Source organism: Lycorma delicatula, chromosome 10, assembly GCF_047948215.1.
Source record: "Lycorma delicatula isolate Av1 chromosome 10, ASM4794821v1, whole genome shotgun sequence".
Lineage (NCBI taxonomy): Eukaryota > Metazoa > Arthropoda > Insecta > Hemiptera > Fulgoridae > Lycorma > Lycorma delicatula.
In genome coordinates this window covers 43,152,647-43,166,477 of record NC_134464.1, presented here as the reverse complement: position 1 = coordinate 43,166,477, position 13,831 = coordinate 43,152,647, and the positions used below count along the sequence as shown (strand labels likewise).

Below are 13,831 nucleotides of genomic sequence, written 5' to 3'. Positions count from 1 at the left end.
TGTAATAAAATAAATATTTATAAACTATTTAGTATTTAAAAACCATATGGTATACTTGAAATAAAAATCTGCCCAGAGCAAAGTTTTTTTTTTTTTTGTCTTCAGTCATTTGACTGATTTGATGCAGCTCTCCAAGATTCCCTATCTAGTGCTAGTCGTTTCATTTCAGTATACCCTCTACATCCTACATCCCTAACAATTTGTTTTACATATTCCAAACGTGGCCTGCCTACACAATTTTTTCCTTCTACCTGTCCTTCCAATATTAAAGCGACTATTCCAGGATGCCTTAGTATGTGGCCTATAAGTCTGTCTCTTCTTTTAACTATATTTTTCCAAATGCTTCTTTCTTCATCTATTTGCCGCAATACCTCTTCATTTGTCACTTTATCCACCCATCTGAGTTTTAACATTATCCTATAGCACCACATTTCAAAAGCTTCTAATCTTTTCTTCTCAGATACTCCGATTGTCCAAGTTTCCCTTCCATATAAAGCGACACTCCGAACATATACTTTCAAACATGAAAGTATATGTTTCAACCTGACATTTAAATTAATTTTTGATGTAATCAAATTATATTTCTTACTGAAGGCTCGTTTCGCTTGTGCTATTCGGCATTTTATATCGCTCCTGCTTCGTCCATCTTTAGTAATTCTACTTCCCAAATAACAAAATTCTTCTACCTCCATAATCTTTTCTCCTCTTTCTCCATAAGAGCAAAGTTATGCAATCTTTACCAAACTTTTTATAAACGATCTATAACTTGACATAAATCTTATATTTATAAAAATTAATTTATATCCGGCTTTTCTTGGGTCGTAGTTTCTTCATAGGCCCATCTATTTCTTTTTTTTAAAACATTTTTCATTAAATTTCCACAACAAACATAGATCTCCTTTGCATTCTTTGTTTTAAATTTAACCTTTCAAATCTTGCCTGTTTATTACCCTAAAATAGTATGATTTGAATGAAAATGCAAGGAGAATGAAGAAAGAACATGTATTTTAAACTTTCAAACAATTTACAGTAACTAATGCAATTATACAGATATACTATACACAAATAACTTATACAAATATGCAATTGTTTTACTAATTTTTAATTTGATTTAATTAATTAATCTGCAGTGTGCTAGTTTGGATTGCTTTGTTTCAAGACAACGTTCACATTGATCCTCAAATTCAGTGGTCCTCGATGTTCTGGCACATTCCCACACAGTCTGAACCCATTACTATTGCACTGATCATGTCGTTTCATCTAATCACAAAAGCTTTGCTTTCTTCACTTTTAAATTCAAATTGAAGCAACTGACATCTCACACTGCCTTTTATATTGTCGAATAAATTTTAAGATCTCTATTGCTTGAATTCTCCAGAATATTCTACACATTTCAAAAATTTCAGATTGGTTTAGAAATTCCTGTTAAAAAGTTTTTATAATATTTGCAGAATAACCTAAAATGCTCCAAACTGTTGAAAAAACTTTTGGAAAGTTTTACAAGTTTTAAAAATGTAATAGTGTTTGAAAATAATAATAATGTCAATGTTCTCACCCTTCACCCCTCCCACGGAAATTGCGGTAGGGATATCTAACACCCACAGTATTTTTTCTCAGTTAGTAAATAATAATTTTCCTAAGTTTGGTTGAAATCAGTCCTGTGGTTTAGGAGGAAATGTGGAATAAACATACAAAGACTTTTTTTTATATTAAGAATGTTAATTTATAAAGAAAATTATTTTTTGATGAATAATTGTTTATTTTTTTAGGTATATCTTTGCAGGTGGTGCACTAATTTATGTAAAATTAGTTTGAGTATATTTAAAAATTAAAAAGTAAACATGAGTGGTAGTCCTATGTACTCACAATACTTTATGGAGTAAATGCTATTGTGTTCCTCATACTGATTTATTAAAATATCTGTTTCAGCGAGTTACACTCACCTAACGCCATTTATAAATTTAAGGTGGCAATAAATGGAAAACCTAATTCATAAAACTAAACTTCATGTCTCAAAATTCATTAGTTATCCATCATGGGCTTACATTTTCTAATAAACTTACTTTAATGTACATGCTTCCAGTACCCATTAATTGTATCGGTATCTATTTATTTCAATATCCTTTAACTGTTACAGTCCTTAGCCATAAAAAACAATTTATTTTTTTATTTTTATGCAAAACAAAAGAATGTGTAGAAGTATATCAGTGTCACCAGAGATACTAATGTTTTAAATGGTACTTTGAATATGGGTGACCTTGAATACAGTTGTTTAGTAAGTTAGCTGCCAGAACCTAACAGTGGTTACTAAGAGATGATTTCCACCTTAATAGATTGACTCAGAAAAGAACCGTTTGGTTTGTGTGAACGTTTAAATGACTGGACCTTCTTGTGTAATATCTAAGTGATGATTTGGCAAAAGAAAAATCCAAGGTATAAATTTGTACCTTGTATTTGTAAATTTTTTTAAATCATATTGATTAATAAACTGAATTCTAGTTTTCTTTTAAAATGTATCTTTTGTTGTCTATTTAGGTAGAATCCTCGTTTAGTGATCTTTAAATTTATAGTAAATTAATTGTATTTGTATTTAAGAAATTACATCGTCTTTTTTTTTACTATGGATTATCTTTTATAACCTTTTTGTATTATTTTACATACACCTATTGCTTTTTTTAATATTTTATTTTATATCTGATTATTTATACTAACATTTTTTTTATAAGGTAAGATTTTATTAGAATCATATCTTTAACTTAGAAAAAACTGTAATTTTGTATTTGGTGTTCAGCAGTTATAATGTAATCGGTTGAGATATTGTTCAATCCATAAAACTCTAAAAAAGAAAGCATAGAGATCATATCCATAAAAGGAGCTTTGATAATTTGATAATTTGCCTTAACATTTCCTGTTAGACCACAAAAAACTTGTATAATCCCTGGGATTGGTCAATCTGAGCAACAATCATTTAATATTTTCCTGGACTCTTTTTCCTACTTCTCTTTTCCCTGTTTTCTTTCTTCTTTTTTCATTTGTAAAAGACAAATAGATTAAAATAAATATCGCAGACATTATAATTTTCAAATAATACTCATTTTAAATGAAATCTATATCATATTATAAAATAAAATAAAATCCAGATGAGGTCTTTTTTTTTGGTTTATGGGAAATGGTGAGAAGAAGGGCTAATGAGGAAAACGTAGATGACATATACTGTGAAATAGATTACCCAAAAAATGTTGATAAATCTTTTATTTTTTGTAAAGCATAAAAACAGACTATTTATACTAAAATAAAAATATATAATAAATAGTTAATAAGAAAATTACAAGACCAAATTTTACCACACTGAATTCAGAACATAGGAATTGTATGCAAGTTTCCCTTGCTTTTTTTTTTTGAAAGTTTTCAAAACATTTTTAGTATTATCATCTGTGTAGCTGTTTATATTGTGTGCTACATTAATCGAGTCAAAAAAATATTTCTCTGCATGATCTTGCTTTACAAAAAATAAGTACTTTTGATATTGTAACGCTTTTTTAATAGATTGTGATTTCAAAATATTAAAGTTATTCGCATTTACTATTAAAAATCCCATTTGCTTTTTTCCATTATTTTTCTAAAAAAAAAATCTATAAAAGAGAGATAAATAAAATTAAGTTGTTACAATAAAGTATAAAAGTAGTAAAAGAGGAAAAATAAGTGACAGAAAGGTATCTAATAACCAGATGAGGGTTATAAAACACTTCAAATGGTTTTCTATACTTAATGTTAGTCAGTTTAGTAAGCTAATGTAAACTGTTAAACGGTTATATCCTTAACAACATATACTACTCGTTTTATCCCCACCATATTTCCATTGCTTTACCACACCGATGATTTCTACCAATACAAACTAATATAGACATCAAAGGCAAACTTAACTTTTAAAACTACACTAACACTTGGCCGTCCGTCTTTAACTATAGTGATTAATATCCCACAATGAGGTAAACTATATTTCAGAGACTAAACAGTTCAGTTTCCCTTTTCTATATAAAACTTGTACGTGTACACGCCCTCACTCGCACACATGTATTAGTATGTTTTGAAAACATCTCAAAGCATCCTGCTCCTGTCTCAAACATAATATCTATATACACTCGCGTACACAGACACGGTATTGAATTAAGTTCATTGATTTTTTAGATTGAATCCATGAATATCTTCTGAATTTACATGTTTATTTATTCTTAAGTATTTAATATTGTAGCGGTTTCTTTTATAATTTAATTGATTACATTTGTTTCATTCTTTATGTAAATAATCTTATGTATTTTAACCACTGTTACATAGATTAACTGTTATTTGTTAAAAAATATGTGTGAATGTATAGGATATCCTGTTTTTATTAACTGTATTGTTTATATAATTTGATTACTTAATATTTTATATTATATATATATAAATTAGATCAAAGAAATTTTTGTTATTTTTTGTTTTCGTTTATAAAAAGAAAGCCGAGGCAAAAAAGAACATTAATGTAGTTTAAAAAAAGTTTCATTAACCATTTATATTACTGTATTATTTATTATTATAAATTTATTTTATAAATTGATTTTTCATTTTTTATAATAAATTATCTAATGATATCTAAAAATAATATGATGCAATCCTTTAAATAATATAAAACTCTTATGAACCACTAATCACAAGTGATTAAAGTTTAGTATTTTTTTTCAAAAAAACTTTTAGATCATTTATACTTATCTACTATTTTATTCTTCAGTAGATGATAATGTGAGAAAATTACTTGCTATAAATAATAAAATGAACTATTATTAATTATAGTAATAATAATCAATAATCTAAGGATAAAGATAAATAATTAAATAAAAAAGAAGTTTTAGTGAATATGTTAAGGTGTAGAATATTACCAACTTTATTCAAACTGTACCTTTGCATAAAAATTGAAAAATGACGCTAGAAATGTAGGCTGTTGTGCATAAAGATAGGAGATGAGTATATACATATGATGTGCTTTGCATTTCCATATTATATAATTTAAATAAAAAAAAGACATTAAGAATATGATAAGAAACCTTCGAGGTATATATACACATATATGATTCCTATAAAAGTACTTTCATGGTAACCTGCATCTTCAGTTGTAGATTTTTTTTTGTAAAATACTTGTGTAAAATTACTTATTAAACATAAAAACACAGCCAATAAAACTACAATTCATAGAAAGTCAAATCATCCTTGGTTTTGCAAAATTAACACATATAAAAATATTATTAATAGAGAAATCCATTATACACAAAATAAAAATAAATTAAACAGAGAAATAAATACTATAAAACATATTGCAATTCATAATGAACATAGTGATTTGTTAATTGATAATATATATATAAAAAACAAATGTCAAAACTTAATATTACAATAATTTCCAATAAATAACACATAGAAGGTAGAAAATGTTTACTTAAAATATTCATTCACTGATATCATGGTAGAAAATATAACCAAAGGTTATGACAATAATAAATTTAAACCTGCATATAAAACTAACAACCACATAATAAAATATTTTAAAAGCAGTAATAATAATATCAATCCATATAATTTATACAATTCATGTGGGGTTTGTAAGATAAAATGTAATGATTGTGAGACATTTGTATAGGTAAAACCAGTAGATCTTTTAAAGCCAGATTCTGTAAACATTTTAGGCATTATAAATATAAAAAATTTGGTTTCTCTAATGTTGCTGATCACCTCATTAATAATAAACATTCTATTCCAATTATTAATATTAATTTATAAATATTGATAAATAATAAAGGAGATATAAAAAATAATAATCTAGATAATTTTTTAAAAGTATTATATATATAAATATAAACAGGGATTCAATTTGATCAACTAACAAACAGGATTTGAGGACGACACACTTATAAAAGCTGCAATAGATAGCAGAACTTTTACACGTATTACATAACATTCTATTTAATAATACAGTACTATAGAATTGGCTGGTCAAATACATGCAGTATGTTTTTACTTTATTTTATTTTAAATTGACATCATATATTTTTTTTATGTAATTTTAATTTTAATATTTTTAACATTTCATTTTAATTTTAATTTTCATGTTTAATATGTAATTTTACACAAAGTATTTTATAAAAATATAACTGCAACTGAAGATGTGGATTACTGCAAAAGTACTTTTGTCGGAATCATATGAAAAAAAAGGTGAGTTTCATTTTATTTTGTTCTGTACTTGGGTATATCACATTGAATCACACATATTTGAATTATTAGTACAGAGGTGATATAGGTCTTGAAAGGGCCGATTTTAGAAAAATAATATATATACACATTGATATACATCATCTTACCATACATTTGTCATAGGATTTTTGTACATTTTCCACCAATTCAATGTATCAGCATAATCAGGAAATGGATATTATCCACATTATGTTACACATTATGTATCGGGTGGTATAAATATTGTTATTATTATTATTATGTAATAATTATTTGATACAGTGGTTGTAATGTTCAATATATATATATATATATCAAAATTTAATGAAACAGATTTACATATGAACCTTAGCACATGTGAATACGTGGATGAACTTATGAGAATAGTTGATGACTTAATTAGTAAAGGTAGAGATTGCCAGGGTAAGGTGTAGTTGAGGGTGTTATTTAACAAAAAAAATTGAATAGTTGAGATATGATGATTTGAATTATGAATAACTAAGGAAATAATTATTGTTAAGGTAATTGTTTTAAAAAATATAAAAAGGGAGATCGAAAAAGTATCTACAGAACCATGGTCCAGAGTAGAATGCTTTATGGAGTAAAAGCACATAATTTAAAGTAAACATTAAGGAGGCGTGTTTAATAACATGCCTCCTCTGAGTATATCCACAGAGGAAATTTGAGAAAGAATAGACTGGACAGCCTAAGAATGATGTTGCACAAAAATTCAGGTATTATGAATGATCTCAGCAGAAGTAAAATTGTTTTAATCATACGCATTATATGGATGATTTAAGGCTTTCTAAAAAAAATTATAAAACGGGTATTTAAACAAAAGAGGAAAAAGGAATTCCCCAGGCGCTGCTGGATAAAAAAGTAGGGAAGTCAGTAGGAAGAAACTTGGAAAGTGAAAGATTGTGAAGGTAAACAAATTGAGTACAATGAAGTTGTAACAATCTGCTAAAAGGAAAAAGAAGCTCTGAATAGTATTATGTATAAGTAATATGGAAGGAAATTTTTTTTTTTGAAGATGCTATTGTTTATGTCAAAAATTTAGCAGATTATTTGCTTTTGTTGCCTCTTTCAGATTATATGAAAAGAATTATAAATATACTTAGAAAATACAAGGAGCTTTAATGCTTTTGCAAATGTACATCATGGAATTACATCAATTTGCTTTTTTGCATATACTTGCATTCTGTGCAAAAAATATATTGTGTAGTGTTCAGTAAAAGATAAAAAATTTTATTAAGAATCATATATGTTGCATTGTAATGAATCTGATTTTATCCAATCAGGATTTCAATCATTAGGCTTATCATGCAGCCACTGAACAAAAAGTAGAGTCTGTGGATCAGTTTATATGCCATACTGTGACTATATCACACCATAGATATACTTCCTCTACAGTTTCTTATATCTTTGGCATGAACTGAGCAGGGTCATCCACAGAATCCAAAATTAGGAACAGTATATCAAGGATAAGAAAAAGGGGTCAGTCACTCTAAAAATGGAATTTACACTCGCACATATATAAACAGCCTTTTTTACTAATGTTAAACTATTGCGTAATTATATTTTTACTAAGTAATAAAATAAATTCAAGTAAAACAATTAGCCAAGTTAGTTTTCTGTTACATATTAAATTGATGATACTTTTAAATTTATGTTGAAAAAACTACTTGTTTAGATTCCTGAGAATGATACTTCAGTACTTGAATTACTAGCCGCTGAAGTTTTGTTGAATAATATTTATTATTTTTCTTAATTATAGTTTTTTGAAAGTTTATGATAAGCAGGTTTACATTACGGTTACAATTTGTTGTGTCACAATATTAATATGTTAAATTTTATTTATGATTACATATCATTAAAGATCAATATTCTGAAAAAACATATTTCCCAAAAATAATATTCAAAAGAAACACACACAGTCATAAATATATATATTTATTTATCATAAATAATAATAGTAACAACTCAATTTATTTGTAGTATTATAACAAAAATAATTCATAAACTGTATTTACATATAACATTTACACTGTATTTACATTTAAAATAGTTATTTACCACAAATAAATATAGTAATAATATAAAATAAAGATTAAAATTACAAAACACAAACATGTACTGTAAATGGTTGGGGAAAAAGAAAGCTGCTGTTGCCCACTAAATTCAATTACCCCTAAAAATTGTTTTGGAGTAATTATATATACAGTGAATTCCGGTTAATAGGTCCACTGGTTATTGGAGGCAGCATTTAATCGGGGAAGTTTTGTAAAACCAAAAACGTATTGACATAATTCATGTAAAATTATACCTGTTTAATAGCCCAAAATGCCATTTATAAAGGCCCGCTAATTCGTGTATAATTTTTATTTTACTCCTAAAATAAAACAATTTTCTTAGTAATGTAAGTCGTCTAACAGCAGTTTAAATGCTATAGCGAGGGATGTTAGTTCCCTTTAACTGCTAGGAGAAATACCTTATACGTAGTAGTCTGCACAGTACCTAATTCTTTCAAGTTGTTTGGGAGTGATGACTCAATAATCAAGACGATTACTCAAAAAGTGGGTGATATTGAAGATGATGAAAACGAACCCAAAGTGAAACTTGTATTTACACAAGATGCAAAAAATTCATTGATGGCCTTCAGCAGTATTTCATGTAAACAAAAAGGTAGCAAGGAAACTCGCTAGCAGAACTGTGAGTTTGTGATAAATTTGTTGAATGCCAGGTAATGAAAGGCCAAAACATTTCAAGAAGTTTACCCAAGTAGGAGATATTAAAGTACATATTTTTTATATTATTTCACTGACAATAAAAGCTAATCATTATTTTGGCTTGTACCTGTTTTGTTTATTAAGCTTTGTTTTTTATTAATGATGTATGACTACAAGAATTTTGTAATTTAATAATGTTGTTTATGTAACTTTAATACTGTGTTAGAAGTGATAAGATGTTAAATGGTGTTAAACAATTTGCATGTACTGCATTTGTGTATACATCTCATTTTTCACTAATATCACTTAATAAGGCCATATGGTCCTAGTCTCAGCGTGGTCCACTTATCCAGAATCCACTGTATATAAATGTATATTTAGTTATTTAATTTACATCACATTTTACCAATATAAAAACTTTTATATTTAAATTCTTTTATATAATCCACCTAGTAAAATAATATAAACTTTTAAAGTAATAAAAAATGTATATACAAGAATAAATCATTTTTAAAATAAGGATAAACATTAATTTAATAGAATTTATGGGATCAATAACAGTAAATTATATCAAGAAACGTTTAAATAAACTGATTATTCATTACTCTTTTACAGTAAGGTGTTGAGGTTATGAAAGCTGAAACTTTTTTCATTCTGTGTGCCTTGTTTTAAATTTTATTGATTAGCTTTCTTCTTGTACATCAGCTTACAAACAATATCCTCCGTAGAACTCTTTCTATCTAACATTTCCATACTCTTGTTGGTCATTTTTGAGTTCCACTTCCTTACTGTATAGTCCTTTGATATTCAGTGTTACATAAATCATATCTTGTAAGTCTCTCTGGTTATATTACTCCAATAGATTTGATTCAATTATTACCTTCTAATTTTTTTCTTTCAGTAAGAGTGGCTTTGAGTTTATGGGAAAATTGCCAAATGAAAACTGTATTCTTGGTGGTAGGACTGTCACCTTGTTGACCTGGCCTCAAAACTGCATTAAAAAACTAAGCATAGAAAATTTAAAGCCTACTTTCTCAAAATTGTGTGACGATTACATTTATTCAGAATACAAGAGTGAGATACTGCTGCTTTAACAGCCATATAGGGTTTTCAGGCAATGAGCTCACTGATGGTGCGTTAAAGGAGGCTTGTTTTCAGCCTCCTTTCACCAATCACATCACTTCAAACAATCTTGTATGTTTTCTAAAGAGGGTGGTGGTTCATAATCAGTAGCAGAGTGAGTGGGATGCTAATATTAACAATAAACTTCATCCAGTCAAAAACACTGTGTCATTGTAGAGCTTCTTATGCAGAAATAAGTATCAAGAGAAAGTTATTATTTGCCGTTTGCAAATAGGGCACACTAGGCTCACTCATGGATATCTGATGATGCAAACAGATGGACCTGTTTGTGCATCCTTGTGGATTGTATCTGTTATGTAGTATGCATCCCAACTTTAGCCTTTGGGCTAATATGTGAACTATTCTAGGGGATAATGAAATGTTATCTTATATCTTACAGTTTCTTAGGGCTGTCTGTTTATATTTAAGTATTTTAATTACTGTAGTGTGTTTCAGCTATTCATGTCAATTGCCGTAAAGCAGATTAATTTTATTTTAATTGAGTTATATAATGTAATATAACTTTGTTTATTTATACACAAATAAATGAAATACAACCTTACCAACAATTCGCCCACAGTCTCTTTTCTAGTACTGTCGGTCATTCGACCATCCTCAGGAAAAGTTATTTTTTAATTTATACCATTAAAATTAAATTATGTAAAAAGTAAATTTAAAATCACAACTGGAACAGTTGAAGATTAACAGTTAAGATTAAGGAACTTAATCTTAAGGAACTTCTTACATGACCAAATTTATACTATGACGACCAGTTGTTGTGATTTTAAATTTACCTTTTACATAATTTAAATTTAATGATATACGAGTTGAAGAATATCAAAATAGAAACTTGAAATATCAAAATCACGTCTAGACTTTTCCTGAGGATGGTCGAATGACCGAAAGTACTAGAAAAGAGACTGCGGACGAATTGTTGATAAGGTTGCATTTCATTTAATTATATACAAATTATATTATATACCAATTGTGCCATGTTTGAAAAACATATCTTTGTTTATTACACCAAATATATTGTGTCCAGGTGATGATAACGCGAAAGCGTTTTTCGCCCCAAAAAAATATTGATAATACAGCTTCTAAATTGAGGTTAAAATCGAATTAGACCTTATATAAATATATTATTTTATTGATCCACCTTCTTGGTACCAAATTTTTTATGGACAGCTACCGAATTTCTTATTTTATTTGGAGCAGGGATGCTTGCTCATATTTTATTTGCAAGTTAAATGCTTGAATAAAGTTAACTAGAATTTTTACCATTTATTACCTTATTAATGCTGGTGGGTTGTATCGAAACGTCACATTGCTAACTGAAAAGAGCTTTCCCTAGGTAAATTCCTTGTACCGTAAATTCATTTAATATAAAATTAATTAATAAATTATATTTATATTGCAGCTCACCATAGTGAAATGCTTTTGCAATGGAATGTATAAGTAAACATAAATATTGTTTGTAATGAGTGTCCCAAAATTCACCCAAGATTTGAATTTTGGGACGGTAAAGTGTTCCCAACGAAAAAGAAGGACAGCGTGGCAACTTATAGTTCAGGGTTATTAATAATGGAGCGGTACACGAAAGAACAACGCATTTTCATTGTTGAGCAATATTTTAAAAATAATGAAGGTTTGGCAGTTACATTTCGCAATTTTCGTACAGAATATGGTCGGAATAGTGGTTTAACTTCATCAACTGTGAAGAGATTAATTAAAAAATTTGGGGTTCAGAAAATCCACGACTGATTGTTGAGAAACAAATGCACCCACATCCACTGTCACTGACAGTTGGCGGATTTTGGGCTGGAGGCATTATCGGACCATTCTTCTTCGAAAATGCAGCTGGTCAGGCAATAACAGTTATGGTGCTCGCTGTCGTGACATGATAAGCCATTTTTTTGTTCCTAAATTGCGAGATATGGATCTGGACGACATGTGGTTTCAAGAAGACTGTGTCACATGCCATATAGCCCAAGAAACAATTCAATTACTGCACGAGTCATTTCCTGGTCGTGTAATTTCCCGTTTTGGTGATGAGAATTGGCAGTCCACCAAATCATGTGACTTAACGCCGTTGGAGTTTTTTCTTTGGGGTTTTTTTGAAGTCTAAGGTTTATGCTAACAAGCCCGTGACCACCCACGCCTTGAAGAAGGAAATTGAGCGCTGTATCAATGAAATTCAGCCACATTTATGCAAAACAGCCCTGGAAAATTTCTACAAAGGGTGCGCATGTACCAGCAAAGCCGTGGTTATCATTTACCCGATATGCTATTCCATACATAACCCTATACTGTATAATTTATGAATCAATAAAAAATTTGCAAATTTAATTAAAAACCAGTGTTTTCTATCAAAATTACTTCTTATGTTAATTTTGGAACATTGTTTATAAGTTGTGTGTGTAAATAAACTTAAGATTTTACATCATAAAATTATAAACACCTTTGTATGGTCTAACATAAAATTAATGATTAACACGTTTATTTGATTTTACAAGATGTATTTATAATCCTATTATTTTAATAATTAATAAATGACAATTAATTAAAAATTAAAAGGTAACTTACAAAATTAATAATTTTTTTATTTATTATGTTGCAAGTAAATTTATTTAAATATGAAGTTTATTATTTTTTAAAAATAAAAATGATAAATATAAAATGTTATTTATTTACTGTCGAATCTGTACAATTTATTCGCCCCACTTATTAACATTATTCTACAGAGAGATCCAAAAGTCGTGCACATCAAATTAATAAAAAAAAATAAGATATTAAGTTATAATATTTAAAGATTTATTTATTTTCACAACATATGCTCAAAATAGCTGCCCTGTTCTGTCATGCATGTACAAATGCATTTACCGTGTTTGAGGCCACTTTGTGAAGCACATGTATGCTGATGTTCTTAATCTCCATTGTTATGTTCATTTTTAGTTCCTCCAATGTATGTGGCCTGTTTTTACAGACCTTTTCTTTAAGATAACCCCCAGGAAGAAATCAGGAGACATCAGATCAGATGAACATGAGAGCCATAATCCTTTAGAGATTATACGCTTACCAAAAAACTTGCGCAAGAAATTCATGGCTTTATTAGATGTGTGACATGTGGCACTGCCCTGCTGGAACCAACAATCATTTCATCATCTTCAAGAAGCACAATAAACTGTGTAATGATGTCTTGGTACGCAGCACTCTTCATTATAGTTTTAAAGAAAATTGGGCTCAGTATTCGACGACGTGATATGGCACACCATACTTCCATTTTCTGAGAATGTAAAGGGTTTTCATGTAATATATGCTGATTTTCAGTTGACCAAATTCTAGTGTTTTGGCTGTTTACCCTAGCCACTAAGGTGAAACTACACCTCATCAGTAAAGAAAACATAGTGAGCCCTTCAATTCCATAGTCGTCAATAAATGACCAAAACCATGTACAGAACAAAATGCACTTTTCTTTATTCGGTTCTTTCAGTTCCTGAATAATGCGAACATGATGTGCACAAAAGTGTAACCACTTCATTTTTTTTTTCCTGTTTAGCCTCCGGTAACTACCGTTTAGATAATACTTCAGAGGATGAATGAGGATGATATGTATGAGTGTAAATGAAGTGTAGTCTTGTACAGTCTCAGTTCAACCATTCCTGAGATGTGTGGTTAATTGAAACCCAACCATCAAAGAACACCGGTATCCACGATCTAGT

General features: G+C 28.7%; 1 protein-coding gene across 1 annotated transcript in view; it reads left to right on the top strand.

Annotated features, from left to right (window-relative positions):
- The window catches only part of LOC142331504 (uncharacterized), a 517,182-nt gene that overhangs the window by 502,667 nt on the left and 684 nt on the right, over positions 1–13,831 (top strand). The window lies entirely within an intron of this gene.